The following is a 23,225-nucleotide window of genomic DNA, read 5'->3' as shown; positions in this document are numbered from 1 at the left end:
TGGAGGCTTGTGCCAAAATTGGGAGAGCTGCACAGATTAGTCAAACAACAGCCTAACAGTCTCACTTTCAGAATCACAAGGGTCCAGTGTTACCAAGTGGCATTTAGAGTCAGAGATGTACAGCACGGAAACAGACCCTTCGGTCCAACTCATCCAAGCCAACCAGATATCCCAAACCAATCTAGTCCCATCTACCAGCACCCGGCCCACATCCCTCCAAACTCATCCAGATGCCTTTAAAGGTTACACTTGGAGGCTTGTGCCGAAATTGGGAGAGCTGCACAAATTAGTCAAACAACAGCTTAACAATCACACTTTCAGAATCACATGTTACAGACATGTGTCAGACACAACCATCATTATCCCTTGGGATGAATGTCACAACAGAACCATCAGTCTGTGTTGTTCTAGGAGTTATCAACTTTTAACCCCCTAAGACCCATGTCTCATGTTACCATTTCAAACACCGAGACAGAATACCACCAACAGCTTATCCCCACCAACCTCTTAACTAATGAATCAGTACTCCTTCATGACAAAGATCAATCTGAATAAACACAAACACACAATGAATTCGCCCTCCATGGTGTTCTGTAACACTGGAGAAATGGGATAATTTCAAACATGCCTAGCAAACCAAATCTGTGCATTGTCAGAACTGTATTTAATTGTAATGTGCAAATTCAAAGCTTGGTATCTTCCACATGCTGTCATTGCTGTCAAGACAGGGGACCAACATTGGTTCAATGAGGACAGCATTTCAGACGCAACAGGCTTACATAAAAATGAGATGTCAATCTAGTGAAGGCACAACTCAGGACTACTTACACGCCAGACAACAGAATCAATGATTGACAGGTGAGGCTAAGCAATCCCACAATCAATGGATCAGATGCAAACTATGTAGTCCTGTCACATCCATTCATGGATGGTGGTCGACAACTGAATAGGAGAAATAGCATTCCACAAACATACCATCTTAAAGGTGCAGCGACCTGCACATCTGTGCGAAAGCATTTGCATCCATCTTCAGCCAGAAGTGCTGAGTGTATGATCAAACTCAGCTTCCTCTCGAGATCCCCAGCATCACTAATGCCAATCATAAGCCAAGTGATTTTATTCCACTTAATATTAAGAAACTGATGAAAACACTGGATACTCTAAGGCTTTGACTACATTCACTGAAGGTGTGTCCTGCAGAATTAGCTATGCCTATAGGTGAACTATCCCAGTACAGTTCCAATATTGACACCTAATCAATGAGAAAAATTACCTAAAAAGCAATATGCAGTCCATAATAACAAGGTAGATCCAACGCCAGTTGTTTCCCAGACTACTTTTGATTATCAGCAATCTGATGCAAGGGTCCATCAGTGCTAGTAAGTGGCATTTAGAGTCATAGACATGTACAGGTTCGATCCAACTCGTCCATGCCAACCAGATATCCCAACCCAATCTAGTCCCACTTGCCAGCACTTGGCCCATATCCCTCCAAACCCTTCTTGTTCATATACCCATCAAGATGGCTTTTAAATGTTGCAATTGTATTAGCCTCCACCACTTCCTCTGGCAGCTCACTCCATACACATACCACCCTCTGCATGAAAAAGTTGCCCTTAGGTCTCTTTTATATTTTTCCCCTCTCACCCTAAACCTATGCCCTCTAGTTCTGGACTCCCCCACCCCAGGGAAAAGACTTTGTCTATTTATCTTATCCATGCCTCTCATGATTTTGTAAACCTCTATAAGGTCACCCCTCAGCCTCCGATGCTCCAGGAAAAACAGCGCCAGCCTATTCAATCTCTCCCTATAGCTCAAATCCTCCAACCCTGGCAACATTCTTATAGATGTTTTTTGAACCCTTTCAAGTTTCACAACATCCTTCCAATAGGAAGGAAACCACAACTGCACGCAATATTACAACAGTGGTCTAACCAATGTCCTGTACAGCTGCAACATGACATCCCAACTCCTGTACTCAGTACTCTGACCAATAAAGGAAAGCATACCAAATGCCTTCTTCACTATCCTATCTACCTGCGACTCCACTTTCAAGGAGCTATGAACCTGTACTCCAAGGTCTTTTTGTTCAGCAACACTCCCTAGGACCTTACCATTAAGTGTACAAGCCCTGCTAAGATTTGCTTTCCCAAAATGCAGCATCTCACATTGATCTAAATTCCATCTGCCGCATCTCAGCCCATTGGCCCATCTGGTCAAGATTCCGTTGTAATCTGAGGTAACCTTCTTCGCTGTCCACTACACCTCCAATTTTGGGGTCATCTGCAAACTTATTAACTATGCCTCTTATGCTCAAATCGAATCACTTATGTAAATGACAAAAAGTAGTGGACCCAGCACCGATCCTTGTGGCACTCCAGTGGTCATAGGCCTCCAGTCTGAAAAACAATCCTTCACCACCATCCTGTCTTCTACCTTTGAGTCAGTTCTATATCCAAATGGCTAGTTCTCCCTGCATTCCATGAGATCTAACCTTGCTAATCAGTCTCCCATGGAGAACCTTGTCAAATGCATTTGCTCAGCAGTAACATGATTACTGATCATCAGAGCTCCCAACCTCAGTACAATCTTGGTCCAATCATCTACAAAAGAGTCTAACTCCAAATGAGGATAACGTTTGAAATCACACAACACCAGGTTATAGTCCAACAGGTTTATTTGGAAGCACTAGCTTTCAAAGCAGTGCTCCTTCATCAGGTGTTTGTGGAGAGTAAGATTGGAAGAGACAGAATTTATAGCAAAAATTTACCATGTGATGTAACTGAAATTATATATTGAAAAAGACCTGTATCGTTTATTAAGTCTCTCATCCTTTAGAATGACCATGTTGGTTTCAGTTCTTTCATACATAAATCGCAGAACTTTTTAAAAAATAAGCTACATTCTCAATTGGTGTCATGTCAGCCCAGATAACACACTGAAGGGGTGAGCTTCCCTATGAGGGTGTGCTCGATGGTCAGACTTATTCTAATTTAAAACACAGATTTGCAGACTGTTACATGGATTCATGCAGTTTTTGAGCAAAGTAAAATGTAATTCTGCAAGTAAAAATTCACCACACCAGCTTGCGTGTTTGTGGATGTGTTTGGGGAGTGGGGGGGGGGGGGGAAGGGGGGGAGTTTATGAGTGTGTGAGAGAGTGCGAGTGTATGAGTGTAATGGGGTATAAATCTGTGAGAGGGTGTATAAGTGAGCATATGAGAGGGTGTGTGTGTGCGTGCGTCCACACGAGTGTCTATGTGCGTGTGTATAGTGCAATGGGGGTCACCTATAGTTTGACATGAACCCAAGGTCCCAGTTGAGGCCATCAACCGGGACACTGGGTTCATGTCACAGCACGTGACTCCATTGCACTATACACATACACACACACACACACACACACACACACACACGCAGACCCTTTCATATGCTCACACATACTCCCACATACACCCTCTGACAGATTGAAACCCCTTTAGACTCTAATGCAGTCACTCTCTCACAGACACAACCCGCTACCACCACCCCACCCCCACCCACAAGTTGGTGTGGTGAATTTTTACTTGCAGAATTACATTTTACTTTGCTCAAAAACTGCATGACCCCATGTAACAATCTGCAAATCTGTGTTTTAAATTAGAATAAGTCTGACCATCGAGGCACAGCCTCATAGGGAAGCTCACACCTTCACTACATTATCTGGGCTGACATGACACCAATTGTTAAAGTTCACTTGAGAATGCAACTTTTTTTTTTAAAAAAAGTTCTGCGATTTATGTATGAAAGAACTGAAACCAACATGGTCATTCTCAAGGATGAGAGACTTAAATAATCCAGGTCTTTTTCAATAAATAATTTCAGTTACATCACACCGTAAACTTTTGCTATAAATTCTGTGTCTTCCAATTCTATTCTCCACAACCACATGAAGGAGCACTGCTTTGAAAGCTAGTGCTTCCAAATAAACCAGTTGGGACTATAACCTGGTGTCGCCTGAGATAGAAATAGAAAGGTCGAGGAAGGGGAGGGAGGAATCTGAGACTGTCCAGGTGAATTTGAGGTCGGGGTGGAAGGTGTTGGTGAAATGGATGAACTGTTCAACCTCCTCGTGGGAGCACGAGGCGGTGCCGATACAGTCCACCCCGACCTCAAATTCACCTGGACAGGCGACCGAATCAACACGGACATCTACAAACCGACCGACTCCCACAGCTACCTGGACTACACCTCCTCCCATCCTGCCCCCTGTAAAAACGCCATCCCATTCTCCCAATTCCTTCGACTCCGCCGCATCTGCTCCTAGGAGGACCAGTTCCAAAAACGCACAACCCAGATGGCCTCCTTCTTCAAGGACCGCAATTTCCCCCCCGACGTGGTCGACGATGCCCTCCACCGCATCTCTTCCACTTCCCGCTCCTCCGCCCTTGAGCCCCGCCCCTCCAACCGCCACCAGGACAGAACCCCACTGGTCCTCACCTACCACCCCACCAATCTCCATGTACAGCGCATCATCCGCCGTCATTTCCGCTACCTCCAAACGGACCCCACCACCAAGGATATATTTCCCTCCCTTCCCCTATCAGCATTCTGTAAAGACCACTCCCTCTGTGACTCCCTCGTCAGATCCACACCCCCCACCAACCCAACCTCCACTCCCGGCACCTTCCCCTGCAACCGCAGGAGGTGCAAGACTTGCGCCCACACCTCCCCCCTCACCTCCCTCCAAGGCCCCAAAGGAAACTTCCATATCCGCCACAGATTCACCTGCACCTCCACACACACCATCTATTGCATCCTCTGCACCCGATGTGGCCTCCTCTATATTGGGGAGACAGGCCGCCTACTTGCGGAGCGTTTCAGAGAACACCTCTGGGACACCCGGACCAACCAACCCAACCACCCTGTAGCTCAACATTTCAATTCCCCCTCCCACTCCACCAAGGATATGCAGGTCTTTGGACTCCTCCATCGTCAGACCACAACAAAACGACGGTTGGAGGAAGAACGCCTCATCTTCCGCCTAGGAACCCTCCAACCACAAGGGATGAACTCGGATTTCACCAGTTTCCTCATTTCCCCTCCCCCCACCCTGTCTCAGTCAAATCCATCGAATTCAGCACCGCCTTCCTAACCTGCAATCTTCTTCCCGACCTCTCCGCCCCCACCCCAGTCTGACCTATCACCCTCACCTTGACCTCTTTCCACCTATCACATTTCCGACACCCCTCCCCCAAGTCCCTCCTCCCTACCTTTTATCTTAGCCTGCTGGACAAGCTTTCCTCATTCCTGAAGAAGGGCTTATGCCCGAAACGTCGATTCTCCTGTTCCCTGGATGCTGCCTGACCTGCTGCGCTTTTCCAGCAACACATTTCCAGCTCTGATCTCCAGCATCTGCAGACCTCACTTTCTACCCATCATATTCAATATGAGATAACTCTCAGGAAATTACAGTTTAGTTTGCTGAGGTTGATTGCATTGGACAGCTAAAGGATAAATCCTTAATAAATCAGTGGGAGACACTAAAAAGTGAGTTTTTTAAAAAAAGGGCACAAAGCAGACATTTCCCCTCCAAAAATATAAATGGTACTGCCAAATCTAGGTTCCCATGCTTGTCTAGAAATATACAGCGGAAGATTAAACAAAAAAAATGTAAGCTTATGATAGCCACAAAAGAAACTCAACAATGCAGATAGCCCAGAATATAAAAGGATCACGTAAAAAAAATTGAAGTCGGGTACTCACAAGACATGGCATGGAAAAAAGTACGAGCAAGCAACATGAAGGAAAACCCAAAAATGTTTTATCAGCATATAAAGAGCAAAAAGGACAGTTAAGGAAAAAGTGGGAGCCATCAGAGATGAAGAAGGGAAAGTGTGAGTAGAAGCACAGGATATGGGATGAATTTTAAATGAGTGTTTTGTCTCTGCATTCACAAAAACAAAGCATGATATGGCTATAGTAACCCAAGAGGAAATCTGAATGTGAAAGGTGTGCAAAATATTTAACAAAATACTTGTAATGGGAGGGAAAGTGGTAGAGAAGTTGGAATCCTTAAATGTGGATAAGTCACCAGGACCAGATGGACTGTTCCCTAGCATGCCAAAGGTGATCAGGGAGGAAATAGCAGGTGAGGTGCCAGAGGACTAGAGGAAGGTAAATGTGGTTCTGTTGTTTAAAAGAGGGTACAAAGGAAATGCCAAAAAATTATAAGCCAGTTAGTCTTAAGTCAGTGGCAGGCAAATTATTAGAATCAATCCTGAGAGATCAAGTAAACTGTCACTTAGAAAGGCATGGAATGGTCAGTATGGCTTCATTAAGGGAAGGCCATGCCTGACAAATTTGATTCAAGTCTTTTAACAAGTGACAAAGAGGATCAATGAGGGTAGTGCAGTGGATTTTATCTACATGGATTTTAGTAAGGTACTTGACAAGTCCTTGTGGCAGACTAGTCAAAAAAAGTAAAAGCTCATGGGACACAGGATAAATGTGTCAAAGTAAATCCCAAAGTTGGTTTAGTAACAAGTGATGACTGCCCTTGTGAATCAAAAGCTATTTCAAGTGGTATCCCACAGGGCTCAGTGTTGGGGTCCATTCGGTTTTATACATTAATGATTTGAACCTGAACGTCAGAGGGGAACAAATGGGAAATTTGCAGATTATACAAATATTGGTTGTATAGTAAATAGCCTAAAGGATAGCTGTAAGCTCCAAAATGATATACATGGGTTGGAGGAATGGGCAGATCCAGCTCAATCCGAACATGTGTGAACTAAAGTGTTGCTGGAGGTCACACAGTAAAAGGGAATACACAATAAGTGGTAATATGCAGACAGAAGTACATGATGTAAGATACCTTGGCAGGCAAATGCACAGGTCCCTAAAGGTGGCAATACATGGAGATAAAGTTATAAAGAATGTTTCCTTCATTGGCAGAGGTGGGAAATACAAAAGTAGGGATATAATGATGAAACTGTCTAAGACACTGGTAAGACCACAGCTGGAGTATTGTGTACATTTCTGGTCGCCACATTATAGGAAGAATATAATTGCTCTGGAGAGATTGCAGAAAAGATTTACTAGAATGCTGCCAGAGCTGGAGAACTGCAGCTATGAGGCGAGATTGGACAGGTTGGGGTTGTTTCCTTTGGAACAGAGAAAGCTGAGGGGGGTCTTGATTGAGGTTTACAAAACTGAGAAGGTTAGAGATAGAGTAGACATGAGGAACCTCTTTCCTTGGCGAAGAGTTCAAAAGCAGAGGTTATAGATGCAAGCTAAGTGGCAGAAAGATTAGAGGGGACGTGAAGAAACACGCTTTTTTTAAAAAAAAATGCAGATGGTTGTCGGTGTCTGGAATTTGCTGCGCTAGTGGTGAAGGCAGAAACACTAAACTCTTTTTAAAAGTAGCTGGACCTGCACCTTAAAGGGCTGTAAACCAGAGGGCATTGGGCCATGTGCAGGAACATGGGATTAGAAAGGGCATCTGTGTCTCTTCAGGTCTACATGGACAAAGATGGGCTATATCATTTCTATGGTTCCACTGTTCTAAATGGACAGGCTTACCCAAGACAGACAAAGCTGAAATGAACAGAGGAGGATTGTTCTTATAATCTTCATCCCTTCCCATTTCTCTGTATTACCAAAATTAATAGTTGAGACATTGCCCTTGTATATGCCTGTGAATTGACATCCACTTATTCCTGCAATCTACAAAAATTCAAGATTCTCCACCTTCATCACTGCTTTCTCTTGTTCGCTTCTCCTGCTAAAATATTAGTTCAAATAACATGCACAAAAGGTTATTCATCCTCATTGCCAAAACCAATTCCAAAATTACTTGTTACTGTAAAAACTTTTCCACTTTAGTCTTTAACTCAAACTTATTCAGTCATAGAGTAAGCCCCTATGAACCCTCCCAGGAAACAGACCTTCTGGTCCAACTTGTTGGATCATCATCTGAACCACTTGAGCTTACCCGTTCTCCTCCCTTCAAGTTCTAAAACTTTTAAACAGGTGTATCGAGAACTATATGACATTTGTAGCACATTCCATTTTCATAAAGTATGAGATTACATTTTTCTGATTTGATTTTCAACATCTCTAATGTGAAAGTATCAACGTGCACTGTTTGATTTTTGCATTTTGATTAAATTCATGTAAAATATTTATAATATAGAATAAGAGTGCTTGGAATTTTTTGAATTCCACATAAAACATTAAATATAATTAGAATTCCCACAGCATTGCTCAGCGGTAGATTAGGAGTTCAGATGTATTAGGTTTAAATAAATTCCAAAGAAAAGTGGTATCAGAATTTTTATTGATTTAAATTATTTAAAAGTTGAAAGCCACTTTATTTTTGTTGCTCTGCCACACACCTTTGCAATTTCTCACATTTAAAAATAGTCAGAATGCTGTACTTGCACAAGAACAGAAATGAAGCACCTGTTCCACGCACAATCTCTCAGAAGGCATTTGAGTGTGGGAGTCCTTTGCAAACTAATTGTCTCATAATAAATGTTTTTTTTCTCTGAGATACGACAGCTCACAGGCAACGTGAAACTCTGGCCGTGATCTGTTTCAGATGCACACAGTCCAGTACCACTTGCAGTCAAATGAAATTTTCAAGCTAAGCCCCAGGCTCCAAGTAGTTGTGTAGGTAAAAGCATTTTCCGTCACCCAACATCAAAATGAACTGCTTTTGAGAAGAATTAATCGAATCATAAATTGACTTACATTTTAAAGCTTTTCCTATCTAATCTTTTTTAGTTTTCACTTAGATTCTTTGAAAACTGTTACAATTGTCTTGTCAATACAAAACAAAGAATACTCATTAACTTAAACACAAATTTGATGTCATCCAGCTATATATCAAAGTCTACCCTGCACAATAATTTAGAGTGATCTTAAAAAAAGTATCTAAAGTAGAAAGACCGAAGCATTCAATAGAAAAGATTGTCCAAGCTGTCCCATTTCCCAGTTAAGAAAGTAAGTGAGAAAGGATCAACTAGAAGGAAATTCTAAATTATATTTAACATGAAGAAATGTAACACACTGGAACTAAACAACAATTTTTTTTACTAATTGAAGTTGCATGGTATGTACAATATCTAGCTAGTAAAATGCATAATCAGTGTAGGGGAAAAAACTGCAATATCAGAAAACACAACTTTCAGTTATGGAACAACATTCACAATTTCAGGATATTCCAAAGTACTTCACAAGCAAATAAGCACTGGCGTCATTTCATACACTGTGCAGAGCACTTTTTAAAAACTATCAATACATTTCAGAAATTATCTAGAAAGTATGAAAAGAATTGCCGGACCGACAGAGATCATACCAGGTTTTAGACTTGAGAGCTCCAAAAACAATCCAAGTAAATCAATTCTCAGCAGATCACAATCAGAAGGGAGAGGTTTTTTTTTAATTTTTAAAATGGCAAGGTTCAGAAGCTTGGATGCTTACACATGTACAAATCATGAGCAGCAACAAACACAAGTTAATCATAAGCTAACAAATAATGGGTAAATAGCAACTCACTGGAACATTTAAAAAATAATCAATTTCTGCTCAGACAACATGATGGCATACAGCCCTTTGATGTGGAGAACTGTCACATTTGGTTTGGAAAGTTTTTCCTCCTTTACATTCTGCCTGAATTTCTTTCAAATGACTTTTGAATCCTGACTGGAAGGTCAGCTCTTTAATAAGACAGTAAATTTTCTGCAGTAGATTAGACATATTCTGCACCAAACACCTCTAAACACAAACCAAAATCTGATTACAAGACACTATGACATTAAAGTTGTGACTGCCACAAAATCAAATAGTAGTGAAATGCATATTGCAGCTACTTTTGAAAAGGCACACTGGTGATAAGAAATTGTATCTTGCACACCTCTACAACATGGAAGAAAACATTCATGCAATTGACAGAGGCAACACGCCCATTCTTTCCCACTCTAGTATGCGCTATTTGGTCCACAGAGGTTTCTACACTGCAATAAACTAAGGAAACCAAATATTTCCTTTCATCAAAGCATAAAAGTTGTTAACAGTCATGTTTGTGGAAATGAACTAAATATACAAAAAGCAACTAAGAAGAATGTAGGAGACAAATATTTAAAAACAAAAGACAAAACTGGACTAAATTAAAAGAAAATTACTCCAGATTGACACTTTTGTAGTGAAAGAACTAAATATTGCTTGGTGAGTCACAGGCTACCCAAGTGTTTGGCCTAGCATAGAAAACACATCCTCAGTACCACTGAAAAGTTTCTGGAATGATGTTAGCAAAAGATCTCCCAGAGTGAAAACTTTTTTTAAATGAAATCAATTCCTGAGGAAAAATGAGATCTTTACACATCGAGATATAAAACAAAATCCCTGTAACAAATGCAGTTCCACACAATGAGGAAAAGGATTTTCACTGCTGAATTTGACTTTTCTTTCCACCCTAGAATAAGGGAACAGGTAAAATAGTGAACTTGCACTCAAATATCTCAAACAGCATTTGCTGCTGCCAAGATATTCTACTCATAACCATGAGTAAAATTAGGATTTTACTTCAGTCTTTTAAACTCAAAAATTACAAAAACCACTGCCGAAGTTGAGATGGTTTGAATAAAGGGTTTCAGTTCGGAGAAAAACAAAACTTCAGCTGCATATCATCTGAAATATATTACAAAACACAAATTTGTCTCAGTTTACTCCTGAATCCTGTGCCATTGATTACTTCTGAGCTATATTGGTCAGCACATTTCCTCTAATTAACTGTGACTATTCAGGTCAGAATGTATATTTGCGTCCAAAACGTACCAACTGTTGAACTTTACGCCTTGCTTTCATTAGTTTACCAAACATGCAAGCAGATTCAGCAGTTCAAGACAGCTAACCACCTTCTCAAATGCAGCAAGGAATGGGCAATAAATGCTGAGTAACACCCACAACCTGTGAATGAGTCAATTAATGTGATGATAATATGGCTTTAACAAGTGCATTTTGTCTTTGTTTTCTTTTAAGAAGAAATGATACAGAGGTACCAAACAGTCTACTTCAAAGCCATTAAAGCAAGCAGCTTGAGACACCTTAGGCAATTTTTTTTAAATTTGGAAAAATACAAGCAGCCTGAATGGGTAGGGTCAAGCTCCCACAAAACCAGGATGTTTGGCTTTAGCTTTCATTAGCAGTTGCTGCTGCTGGGGTCCTGAAACTGGATGTGGATGCTGTTTTTTTCTCTCTGTGAGAACTAAAAACACAGGGTTGTCTTCCTGCTACTAGACACAATCTATTTTATTGAATTTGCCTTTGCCAAGGGTGTGTTTATGGGCTGTTAATGTATTGGAAGAGTTATTGCTTAGGAGTTAAAAAAAACTTAAGTTTTACAACAGAGTTAAGTTATTCCAATTCTTTCTTTTGATTTCTTTTAATGATAGTGCATGAATAAAGTGTGCTTTGCTTCAAGACTGGAAGTTTGATCAATGGAATTGCAGCTAGAATACAACACCTTAAAGTTATCTTTAAATCAGAAAAAAAGAGTTTAGGCTACCTTCTTAGTGTACTTTGAGGGGGTTTGGTAAGGTCCATAACACATACACCAGACTAAAGGGATGATCTATTCAGTGATTAAAATAGTGATCTTAAAGAATTTCAACATGAAATCTTTAGAGTATTTTTTCATTCACGAGATGTGGATATCACCAGCTGGGCCCTTGACAAGGTGGAGTGAGCTGCTTTCTTGAATTGCTGCAGTCCATCGGCTGAAGGTTCCCCCTTGTGTTATTTAGGCCAGAATTCCTGGATTGAATTAACACAGATTTGACTATTCTAACATTCAATGGCCAGCCTCTATTCTAATCTGACCTCTGCAAGCCTGAGTTTATTCAAAATCTTGCTGTTGAACTGTGTCTTAAACTGCACTATGTCATGCTCACAGATCACCCCTTGACTCAAATGATCTACACTAGCATTGGGTCAAATTCATCCATGGTTTTGCTCTTTGTTTTTGTAATCTCCTTCAGCTTCACAATCCTTCACAACTCTAAGATAACCTGCACTCCTTTAACTCTGGGTCCTTAAGCTTGCCTGGTATTAACTGACCCATGATTGCCATTTTTCCCAGCAATTTTACCTTAATGAAAGAACATTCAGCCTTTCTAGGTCATGTTCCAACATGCCTTTAAAAAGCCTCATTCTGAGAACACGTGTAGGGTACAAGCAAGTAGGGAAAGAGTTAAGTTCTGAGTTTTGTGAAACAAGAGATTCAGTTGAGCATGACTCAGAACAGATAAGAACGTACAGTTAACAATGAGGTACTGGAGGCAAGGGTAATGGGTTAACAAGGTGGAAAAGCAATCATTATGTAGAGCCATTTTACAATACTGTTCAGTATGCAAGGTCAGTTAACAAGGGGAAAAGTATCCATTATATGAATCCAGTTAACAAGGTTAAGAACGTTCTTTGTATAACAGTAAAAGGCTTAATCTCTACTACTGACACTCGCTGATTGTAACGGTCACCCAATTAATATATATGTTGCCTTATCTGGATGCTCCTCCCTGTAAAATGACTATATAGGTTCATCAAGAAACTGTTGTTCAAGAGAAGACCAAAAACTCATATCCATGCGCACATGGATGATCGTTCTCTCTCCCCCCCGGGCCCAGAATAAAGATGGAGGTAAAACTATACTGCATCTCGAGCGTTTTGCTTCGTCTGAGGAGGATACGGGTCAACAATACAGCCTATCATTCTAAGTAAGCTTCTTTTTTAAAAAATCCGCATGCCATCCATTGCTTCCCATGAGAAACACATGACATATTTTAAAGATTCTTTAAAGAAATAAGCAAGTCAGATATCTCAAATTTAGCAGGGTACGTCCTCTCTAGAAAGATATAATTGCATTCTTAAGGGATTTAAACTATTTACAGAAGCAAATACATCAGTACAATGCTCTATGGTTTGTTCTGATCGCAAAATTGGACAGGATAACATACGTTTAGCAATACAAGAAAATACTTCAGCTTCTCACCTCTTCCTCTTTCATACTAAATGACATTTCAGTCGTGTCTGGAAGTGTTAAAAGTGACAGGAAGTGTTAAAAGTATGTTATGGCACAATGTCTTACCACTAAACCTTGCTGCAGTTTCTCTTCTTGATGTGAAGAGAGTTAAGCATCGACTTAGCACTGTTATTTACATTATGCAACTATGTTTTGGATGATTTTATTGCTAATTTAAAAACTTTAGCACAAAAGGCAGACTTATAATTTCCAAGAATACATGAGGCATTGCAGACTTGCAGACCTGTGAAACACTACCACAGAAGGTTGTGGAGGCCAAGTCACTAAATATATTTTAGAAAAGAAACATTTCACGAGGTTAAAAGATGCCAAAGAGGGTAAGGAGAGAACAGTAGCACGGTACTGAGCTGGATGTATAGTGATTATCATGCTGAATGGTGGGGTAAAATCAATGGGATGAATGGCCTACTCCTGTTCCCTTTTCTTTTCCAAGTTTCTATTTACTGTGCCCAGCTAGGATAAAGTTGAAAACTGCATTTCAATTCTCCTTAGGAACAACTTTCAGAGCATAAAGCTTAACTCCTGTAATAAATTTGTTAAACTTCACAGTAGAGTTGTACAAATACTCCTGGAAGACAGCACCAGTTTTACAGCCCTTACAGTATTGAAACACTGAGCTACACAACAGCTACCGCATCTACAAGATACTGACACTTAAATCTGCAAATGTAAATTCAGCAAGTCAACTAGTAGCAAAAGGGAACCAATGAGCCTCCAGTGAAGCACTGGTGGTTTGGCCCACTTTTTATTTGTGTTTAGGTTTCCTTGGGTTAGCTAGTATTGTAACAAAACACCTGAAAACGAACCTTTCAGCTCAGTGAGCAAATTTACATCCAGAATGTTTATTACTAAATATAAAATGTTACTTATTACAAAAGTCTGTTGGCCTACAGAGCACAATGTTATCATCTAAAGACCTAAACCAAAGCTGATAATTTTTAACCTCAGGATATGGAACAAGAATTTCACTACATACCAGAACAAAAGGATGGAAACACCAAATTATTTTGATATAACAAGATTACCATCGTAAAATCAACCCAAAGTATTTCAGAGGAGCATAATTAAAGAAAATTTCATACGAAGCCCCATTTGAGGATATGCCAGTAGTGGAGCAATTAAAACCCCCACTAGCTCACGGCATCTTAATTCAAGTCACTAGCTCTATTTAGCAGTGCTGATGTCATAGAACATGAATAATGGTCTTTTCACAATGAAGGTGGGATTTAATCTCCACCAGACCTTTGTACAGTCATACTTCTACCAACCCAGTTACAGTCAGATGCATCTGTATATTGTAGACAGGTGAGGGGGAGACCTTACTTGCAACCCTCACTGCCTGCCACAGCCCCAGCCTAACAGACTTCTGGACTTGGAGAAAATGAGGAGTGCAGATACTAGAGAGTAGGAATCAAAACATGTGATGTTGGAAAAGCACAGAAGGTCAGGCAGCATCTGAGGAGCAGAAGAGTTGAAATTCCGGTCATGAGCCCTTCATTAGGGACGTGGAGGGGGACAGTGATAAACAGTGGGGTGGGGTGGGCGGTGTGTAGGTGGAATGATGATAAGTGGGAGGTAATTGTGACAGGTCGGTGGGGAGGGTGGAGCGATAGGTAGGTAGGAAGGTCGATCTTCCTTCCTACCTATCGCTCCACCCATCACCTCCACCGACCTATCACAATTACTACCAACCTACATCCATGCATCACCATGCCACCTACCTTCCCCACCTCCCCCATTTCTCTCAGTCCCTTCCCCCTCCACATTCCTGTTCCTTGGATGTTGCCTGGCCTTCTGCGCTTTTCTAGCGCCACACTTTTTGACTCAGACTTCTGGAGTCCAATTGGCCAATTCTACCAATTGTGGTTTGACAGAGGCACCCAAGGTCGGGTTTTGTATTCCTGGTGCATACAATGCTTCTTCCAAGTGGGAAGTAGTATGCAGCAATTTGGATTCACCAACTGAGGAGAGCCAGGAGGTGGTAATCCATTGCAATCTGCTTTGCCCACATTTGACTGGATGCCATGAGACTTCATGGGTGTGAATACTGATTGCCAGCGCAACCCCTTCCCAAAAATATACGACTGTGCTGTGCGCTGCCGTGTTTGTTCTGTCAGTGAAACAAGGATGGCGATAAAGGCACACTGGTTACATGGTATGGTTCAGTCAAGTCCAAATAATCTGTGCAACTGCTCAGACGACTTTACCAACAGGTTTGCAGGTTCGACTGGACATAGTATGCTGTTGTAGGTCCAAATGCCTGGTTTGATGTTTGGTGACATTCATGGTTTCATTCCTTTTTCACTTTTCTGTAGTGGGTTACTACAATTGATTGGCTTAATTAGCCTCTCAAATGACCTAGCAAGAGGGGGGATGGACAGTTAATTTCCTTTCCTACCATCGGTTAGGAATAAAAGAATAGATGAAACTTGAGATTTCTAACTCAAGCAAATTTTTTCACTCTTAAAGAAGCCTGAACAGAAAAGAAAATTCTTCTGTCATTGTGAATAACAACAAGAAACATTCTCATGAGAAACCTGTACTACAAACACAGCAATACTTCTGTTTAAAAAGCAACGCTAACACACAAGGCATTTCAATAACATTTCCAGGAGAACTAAAACAGGAAAAGGGAATGTGAAATTAAAACTGGGAGACCGAATGTTAATTTGATGTTTTAAAGTGGTGAACAACACAGGCATTTTCGAAGAGAATCCAGAGTACAACTGAAATATCTACCCACAACCAAAATGATCTGACAAATGGTGGAAAATGTGTTCGAACCAGAGGAATAAATTATGGGGTCGAGGATTATTCCTGGAAAATATTGCAGAAATAGTATGGAAGGGATGACAGTAAAACTTAAAAGATTTGAAAATGTAATTTGTCTGAGACAGGACACCAGTAGAGGTCAGTAAGAACAAGGAAGTTGTGCTAACGGAAAATGTGTCAGACAGGTAATTGTCATGTTTTTGCCCTGATGGACGTTTAGCAAGTCTAACAAAAATTTCAGAAGATACAAATATTTTATCAATACAGAAAATACTGCAGAAACAATTTAAGCTGTACTGTTTCCAGTAGTCTCATATAATGTAATTCTCAAGTAAATATTGCACAAATATTGCCATGATGCAAACAAAGAGGATTCAAGTGAACATCTGACTGCGAGCCATTGATTTTCCCCATATTCTGCCATGTCATTTTAACAATTGTCCACGTAATGCAGTAAACAGAGTAGCAGAAGCCCCATAATGTAGAAAAAACCCAAAAAATTGCTACACAATGAGACACCATACAATTATAAATTTTATTGACAGTATTTTCCGGAAGCAGGAAAGATCTACAGGAAATCCTGAAAAAAATTCAAGGCAGAAAGCTCTACTTTTACTGATCTCCAGTTCTCAGGAAAAGGCCAGTGTAACGAAACTGCCACACTGTCATATGATCCGTAGATGAGTAATTTTGAAACTGATGCCTCTGGACATTTCTTGCAACACAAGCAAACAAAACTTGTTGGGCTGTGGGAGATAAACTTCAAGTTAAGAGACTTGGGAAAACAAGACAGGATAGCTTTGTACCTCACTAGAAAAATAAGAGTTTTGAATAAAAAATAAATTACTTTGGCAACTGAAAATTCCACTAACACTAGAAATCATTCAAGCATGTGCAATATCTTTATGGGAAGTAGGTGGGAACAATTATTAGATTAGATTACTTACAGTATGGAAACAGGCCCTTCGGCTCAACAAGTCCACACCGACCCACTGAAGCGCAACCCACCCAGACCCATTCCCCTAGATTTACCCCTTCATCTAACACTACGGGCAATTTAACTTGGCCAATTCACCTAACCTGCACATTTTTGGACTGTGGGAGGAAACCGGAGCACCCGGAGGAAACCCACGCAGACACAGGGAGATCGTGCAAACTCCACACAGAGTTGCCTGAGGCGGGAATTGAACCCGGGTCTCTGGCGCTGTGAGGCAGCAGTGCTAACCACTGTGCTACCGTGCCGCCCAAATTATAACAGACATTGATTAATAAGAAGAGGATAAACAAAACATTTTATACTAACCACAAGAACATTTAACTCAAAAAGCTGACTCTGGTGCAAAACCGTAACAATACAGAGGAACCTCGATTATCTGAGTTTCGGATTATCTGGGAAGATCACAAAATCCCGATGTTTAGCTAAACGGTGTTATCCGGCATTCGATTGTTCAAACATTTGGTTCTCTGACAAAACCCTCCTCGCCCATGTCGTTCTGATAATTGAGGTTCCTCTATACATGCAATGGCCCCAGGATACTCCCAATCTCTTACTCTATCATCTTTGGCTTTTATCAACTGCACTTGAGAAAGACAGTGGAAACTCCTGATTACCAATGATAGTAGTTGAGATTTCTATGACATTCTTTGCATGCAGGAATACATCTCAAAGCACTGACCATAAGGACAGCAAAACTGTAGGTGTTGAGCAGAGGGGAAAAAGTAAAAAAAAACAGAAGGATGAGGCTGCATAGCGAGTGAAAAGGCTGCGAGACATATTTGAAGACATTTTGAAAATGCAAAAGTGAGGTGACAAAGCAAAGTGAATTTAAGATGGAAGCTCAGAAGGGATGTGCACAATGGTTAAAAGAGGAACTACAAATGATGAAATGGAGGCAAGAATGGCCAAGTAGAAATGTACGTTAACACTGCAAAGGATTTTTTACTCTCTACTCTTTCACGATACGTGGACACCACAGGGAAGGTCAGCAATTATTGCCTATTAATAAATTGCCTGCAAATTGAATAACTTGCTAGGGTTATTGAAAGGCAATTAAAAGTCAACTACATTGTTGTTGGTCTGAAATCACATGTAGACCAGACAAGGATGAAATATTTCCTTCGTCAAAAGGACACGAGAAAATCAGACAACCTTTTACAATTGATGATTGGTGTGCTAGATCGAAAAGCATAATGCTGGAAAAAGCACAGATCAGGTAGCATCCAAGGAACAGGAGAGTCAACATTTTAGGCATGAGCCCTTCATCAAGAATAAAGGCCATTAGAGATTAACTGTACATTCCAATTGTAAAAAGAAACTTTAAATTATATCCGCTGCTGTGGTAGTTTTGAACCCATTTCCCCAAATAATTAGCCTGGCCTCTAGATTACTAATGTAGTTACATTAACAATACACTATCATCTCTGCTGAAAACATTTTTTGGGGCAACTGACAGCAAGTTCTCAGACAATTTGCTTTTCTTTATCTTTACTGGTGATGTTCACATCTCGTGAAAAAACATGCATTTGTAGCCCATTCTTAATTACCTTTGAACGAAGTAGCTTTTCAGGCTATTGCAGAGGTACAATTAAGAGAATAAATCAATGCTTTAAAGGCTGTTTAACCTTTGCTTTCAGGCATGAAGGTCAGGTGCAAGTGGTATGCATTTCTTGTCAATGACCACAAACTTCAAGCTCATTTCTGAGATACAACAAACCTATTTTTTTCCTTTAAAAGACACAGAACATAATTGTTATTCATACCTGCGGCAGTGTATGCAATTACAGCTTAGTAGCATTGTAGAAAAGTTTCATTCACGAAGTGCAACTTGAATCCAGCAAAAGTATTGGCTAACCTGAAATAAAATTAAAAACACAAATTAGTTTCATGATCTATTCAGAAGTATGCTCTCAATTAACTCAGATCACAGTACGCATTGAAAAACAGGTTTCCTTTTTATTTCAACTCCTGATTTTCTTCAAATATTCAACCCACCCCAACGTAGGCACTGAAATAACCTGAAGCACTACCCATGCAAACCAAGTATTTCCATTACCCCTCATTTATTGATATTCAAAGATATCTTGAAGTTAACCATTGAAAATTCTACTGTTGTTGAGTGTAAAATAGGTACTGAATTCATAGTATAGAAGATGATATCAACAAATAATCCTCTTAGTTCGACAGCATGAACTTACTCATATCTTTCTGAAAAGGCAAAGGTCTCAATGCCTCTCAGAACTTTATCAAACAAAATCCAATACAGCAGGTGGCCACAGATTAACTGAAGAGGTAGGATTTAACAGCATCCCTAAAGGATGAGGGCAGAGATATTTATGGCAGCTTTAAGGGTTGGTGGAAGAGAAAATCAGAAGATTTCAAAAACAAAAGAAGAATTTGTGTTAGTTATGGGAATATAATTCAAAATTTAAAGAAACTACTATTACAAAATCATGATAAAGAAACAGCTTGGGAAGATTATCTAGACAGATCCATGTTCTTGCTTATACAAAATATCACTCTTACAGTATTAGTAAATAACTCAATTTATCAGAGTGTGAATCCTAGTGCTGTATCTCTCATATCAGCTCATCATAAAGGCTTCGGTTAGGATCTGCCTTGAAAAGTACAAGATTTAAAGGCAACATCTTAACACTGACCACAGTTACAGTAATGCTTGCAGTTCTGGTTGCCATTTTATGAACAGGATATGTGCTAAGCCAGACAGTGAAGTATGAAAATTAGATCAGACCCTCCCGTAAAATCATTGCACCTTTTTTCTGCTCAAGTAAATCAAATGACAACTAAACTAATAAACAGCTTAGAACGGGCACTGTAACAAAACTTGAATTAAATTAAATCAGTATTTTGGGTGGAGATAATGTAATTTAGCTTGTGATGCCCACTGGTCATGAAGACCTCAGGAAGTTCCAGTGGTCACTGTGCTCCCTCACTAAGGGCATCCAGACATCTATATAGCTGCATTTTATTTTTTTTAAATCAACTTGCTTGGTATGTCATTGAACCTCTGACATCTGGGACTTGAACCCAGATCTTCTAGCGAAACGTGGAAGCACTACCCATGAGCCAAAAGGCCTTAGTGAAACTCAAGAAATACTTTCTTTTTAATCTTATTACATACCTCTGGAGCAGATGCGACTGGAATCAAAGTCTCTAGGCCTCAGGAACCTGAACAACGATCAAGAGATATTTTAACATTTCTGTACAAAGCAATGAGATGAGATATCATTACTTTGGAACAGATAGGATTTGCACCCAGGTCTTTTGGCTCAGAGGTAGGGACATAACCACTGTGTCACAAGATCCCAAATCAAGAACAAATCTTTTCCTATCCACCTGGAGCAGAACAAATTGCTTCCTGTTCAGTCTTTAATGTAAATATTTTCTAATTAACATGTTATTTCATACTTCTAGAGCAGGTGTTCAGAGATGTCAATACACACCTCTTGAGCAGGCGAGACTTGAACTTAGGTCTCCTTGCTCAGAGATAAGGACACTATCGCAGCACCACAACAGTCCCACAAATCATCCCCAAGATGTTTCATCAAACAATTGTTATCTTTCATCTCGAGAATACAATTAACATTACATGAGCAACAGAGGCATTGAAGAGGGAGTAAGGACGACATACAAGGAAAATTCTAGGAATTTGTGGATTATAAATATAAGGAAACATTGATAGCTAGGGTAATTTCATGCCCGAAACGTCGATTCTCCTGCTCCTTGGATGCTGCCTGACCTGCTGCGCTTTTCCAGCAACACATTTTCAGCTCTAATTTCTCTCATCAAAAGACTAAGATGTGAAACAGTTGATAAATATCTTAGAATCTGTAAAAGGTGTGGAATGGGTTCCTGTTCAAAGAACAATCACATAAAGAGCATAATTAGAGGCGAGCAATAAAAGACGATCACCAATAAAAGATCTAAAAAGCAGTACCGAAGAAACAACTTTACCTCAAGAGTGCTGTAAATGTGGAACTCCACAACAAGGATAGATACAATCAGGGAAAGTTAGACAAGCATTTGAGGGAGGAGACAATGAAAGATCAACCTAATAGGTTTAGTTCAGAAAAGACGGAAGCTTGGCAAATGTGATGTCATTATTTGGGAAAGGTAATAAGAAAAAGCCAGGGAACTATAGACCAGTGAACCAGACGTCAGTGGTGGGTAAGTCATAGAGATGTACAGCATGGAAACAGACCCTTCCGTCCAAGCCGACCAGATATCGCAACCCAATCGAGTCCCACCTGCCAGCACCCGGCGCATATCCCTCCAAACCCTTCCTATTCATATACCCATCCAAATGCCTCTTAAATGTTGCAATTGTACCAGCCTCCACCACTTCCTCTGGCAATTCATTCCATACATGTACCACCCTCTTCCAAGGGACAGGACTAACATGCATTTGGAAAGACAAGGGCTGATTAGGGATAGTCAACATGGCTTTGCGAGTAGGAAATTGTGTCTCACTAATTTGTTCAGTATTTTTTTTCAAGTGACAAAAAAGATTGATGAAGGCAGAGCGGTAGGCATTCTCTATATGGACTTTAGCAAGGTGCTTGACAAGGTTCTGCAGGTTGGACTGGTCAGCAAGCTTTGATGACATGGAATCCGGGGGAGCTCACCAATTGGATAATAAATTTGCTCGAAGGTAGGAGACAGAAGGTGATGATAGAGGGTTGTTTTTCGGACTGGAGGCCTGTGACCAGTGGTGTGCCACAATGATCGGTGCTGGATCCATTATTTTTCATCATTTATATAAATAATTTGGATGTGAATATAGGAGGTATGGTTACTACGTTTGCAGATGACACTAAAATTGGTGGTGCAATGAACAGTGAAGGTGGTTACCTCAGAGTACAATGGGACTTTGATCAGATGGGCCAAAGTGCCGAGGAGTGACAAATGGAGTTTAATTTATAGATAAGTGTGAGGTATTCCATTTTGGCAAGGCAAACCAGGGAAGGACTTTACACTTAATAGTAGGATCCTGGAGAGTATTGCCGAACAGAGAGACCTGGACGTACAGGTTCTTAGTTCCTTGAAAGTGGAATCACAGGTGAACAGGGTGGTGAAGGCACACTTGTCTTCATTGGTCAAAACATTAGAGTACAGGAGTTGTGACCTTGTGCTGCGGCTGTACAGGACATTGGTTAGCCCACTTTTAGAAGACTGCATTCAATTCTGGTCTTCCTACTATAGGAAAGATGTTGTTATACCTGAAAAGGCTCAGAAAAGATTGACAAGGATGTTGCTGAAATTGAAAGGTTTGAGCTATCAGGAGAGGCTGGTGTAGACCTTATAGAGGTTTCTAAAATTATGAGAGGCATGCATTGGGTGAATAGAGGAGGCCTTTTTCTTAGGGTAGGGGAGTCTAATACTAGAAGGCATCGGTTTAAGGTGAGAGGGGAAAGATTTAAAAGGGACCTAAGGAGCAAAGGTTATGAAGGCAAATGGCACCGGATCACTTTATGATCTTTGGTTGGCATGGACCATTTGGACATAAGGGTTTTGTTCTGTGCTGTATAACTCTACCACTCCATGACTTGAAGGAGCATAAAACAATTAGACCAAAATACTGAGTTTCTACCATGTATATCCTATTTTTCATAGCCTAACAAATTGTCACCGGATTATATAAATTCAAGACTTCCGTGATGGCACATAGATTCATAGACCCCACTTCTAGCCACACTTCCTCTTTACACCATTCTCTCATTTCTGCTTTTGTTTATTTTCTCCACTCCAACTTTATGATTTTCTCTGAAAGTGGATTTAATTTTAGAGATTCCTACTAACATGATTATTAGCAAAGAGAAAGGGAGTTGAGGATAGGTGGCTGAATGGTAACTTGGAGACAGTAAGGACTGCAGATGCTCGAAGCCAAAGTCAATAGATGTGAAGCTGAAGAAGCTCTGCAGGTGGTGAGCAGAGGAGCAAAAACGTTGACATTTCAGGCCGGGACCTTTCATCAGGCCCAAAATATCAACTTTCCTTCTCCTCTGATGCTCTGACCTGCTGTGCTTCTCCAGTTCTACATCTATTGAGCCTGGCTGGATGGTCAGCAGCATTAACAAGTTAAAATACTAATTTTAGAAAAAGCCCAAGGAATCCAACTGACAACCCAGTTCATATACAGTCTGAAGCTATACTTGTGTTGTGCAACATATTGCTTGCCTTTAATGCACAAAATTATATTGCAATTTTTGCATTAATACACTTTCAAACCACATTCCATTGGTACACAAATGTCTCTTAAATGTCCAAAGACGATGGCAAACAACTCAGTTCACCGCACAATCGTAAAGGTTTCTAGAAATATCTGTCCATCTTCAAAGTTTTTCTGAAGAAA

At 40.5% G+C, this 23,225-nt stretch overlaps 1 protein-coding gene across 5 annotated transcripts in view; it reads right to left on the bottom strand.

The window, feature by feature from the left end:
* Positions 1 to 23,225, bottom strand: part of sgms1b (sphingomyelin synthase 1b) — a 113,715-nt gene that overhangs the window by 52,116 nt on the left and 38,374 nt on the right. For 4 of the 5 annotated variants that reach the window (XM_087999048.1, XM_087999051.1, XM_087999049.1 and 1 more), the window contains exon 2: positions 18,616 to 18,707. The gene's annotated coding sequence lies outside the window, so the exon portion shown is untranslated. Of the gene's footprint in view, positions 1 to 9,342; positions 9,423 to 18,615; positions 18,708 to 23,225 lie in introns of those variants that run through there. The other variant, XM_087999050.1, reaches the window with a different exon arrangement.

The sequence above is a fragment of the Chiloscyllium plagiosum genome, unplaced genomic scaffold (genome assembly GCF_037043375.1).
Source record: "Chiloscyllium plagiosum isolate Xiang-an unplaced genomic scaffold, Cpla_swu_hap1 HiC_scaffold_22, whole genome shotgun sequence".
Classification (NCBI taxonomy): Eukaryota; Metazoa; Chordata; class Chondrichthyes; order Orectolobiformes; family Hemiscylliidae; genus Chiloscyllium; species Chiloscyllium plagiosum.
This window is presented reverse-complemented; position numbering and strand designations above follow the sequence as displayed.